The sequence below is a fragment of the Dasypus novemcinctus genome, chromosome 1, assembly GCF_030445035.2.
Source record: "Dasypus novemcinctus isolate mDasNov1 chromosome 1, mDasNov1.1.hap2, whole genome shotgun sequence".
NCBI lineage: Eukaryota > Metazoa > Chordata > Mammalia > Cingulata > Dasypodidae > Dasypus > Dasypus novemcinctus.
Window position 1 is genome coordinate 10225552 of NC_080673.1, and position 1259 is coordinate 10226810.

Below are 1259 nucleotides of genomic sequence, written 5' to 3' on the forward strand. Positions count from 1 at the left end.
AACGTTTTATATGTATGCTATTTGCTTAGGTTTCAGGTTTATTTTACTTTTTATTTTGAAATAATTTGACTCAGAGGAGGCCTCAAAGGCAGTGCAGAGAGGACCTATGTTCCCCCTAAATGTCACATCTTACATAATTATAGCAAAACCAGGAGGACTTTGACATTGGTGCAATGTGCATGTATTGTTGTATGTATTTATGACACAAGCAGATTCATGTAACTGGGAACTTATGATGTAGAATTATTAGATAACCACAAAGATTATGGTGTCCACTCCCACCCTCAACCATCACTAACCCCCACATCTCTATAATTTTGTCATAAAGGAATTCGTATAGTATGTAACATTATTTAATTGTCTTTTTTCACTCATAATAATTGTCTGGAGGTTTATCCATTTGATGGGTGTATCAATAGTTTGTTCTTTTTTGTTGAGAAGTAGTATTCCTTGGCATGGTTGTACCATAGTTATTATTGTCATTTTTATTTATTTATATTTTCTACAGTGTTAAAACAATTTTTATATAAGTAGCATATTATAAGTTAATAAATTTTCATTCACACAATTCAACATGTGGTTGTTCCACTGTCGAAGTCAATTTAGTTTCTCTGAAACTTGAAATGAGATTTATCTTCAAGATATGCCTTTTTAAAAGAATCCACAACCATTTTCAGTCACATTTGTCACAGTTTTTAGATGGGCTTCTTTTTCTCTCTACTTACGTATGGACAAACTAATATATACTTTAGAAAATCCCCGCCTATTTTACTAGAATTCTTGAATACTAATTCATTCACTGTAGGTCCCTGGAAAGATGTACTAGCCTTTAATCTGTCTGTATTAAAATGTCTGTTACATCTATTTTTAACTCATGACCTTATCAAAAAAATCTTGCAGGTCTCAGTGCCACCACTGCAATAAATGTACTGTGATGGAAACATAATTTGTGTCTTAGTTTAGCCAACATTCTCAGTCCTGGACACCATGAGCAACTGTGTCCATTCTCAATGAAGTTTGTGGTTGTTTTAAATCATCCACCAATTAGGGGTATTTTGGTTGTTTCCAGTTTGGGCTCTTATAAATAAATCTGCTATACATAATTGTTTTTTCTGGGTGTAAGTTTTCATTTCATAGAAATAAATTCCTAGAGGTACAATCATGGGGTTACATGGTAATTTTATGCTTGATTAAAAAAATATGCTAAGTTGTTTTCTATGATGTCTATATAATTTTACCTGCCCATTAGCTAAGTATTA

At 32.3% G+C, this 1259-nt stretch overlaps 1 non-coding gene across 1 annotated transcript; it reads right to left on the reverse strand.

Moving 5' to 3' along the window:
- Positions 1–889: 889 nt before the first annotated feature.
- LOC111766708 (small nucleolar RNA SNORA1) lies at positions 890–1025 on the reverse strand. The gene has a single exon (XR_002798673.1). It is a non-coding gene; the product is annotated as a small nucleolar RNA SNORA1 (small nucleolar RNA).
- Positions 1026–1259: the final 234 nt, after the last annotated feature.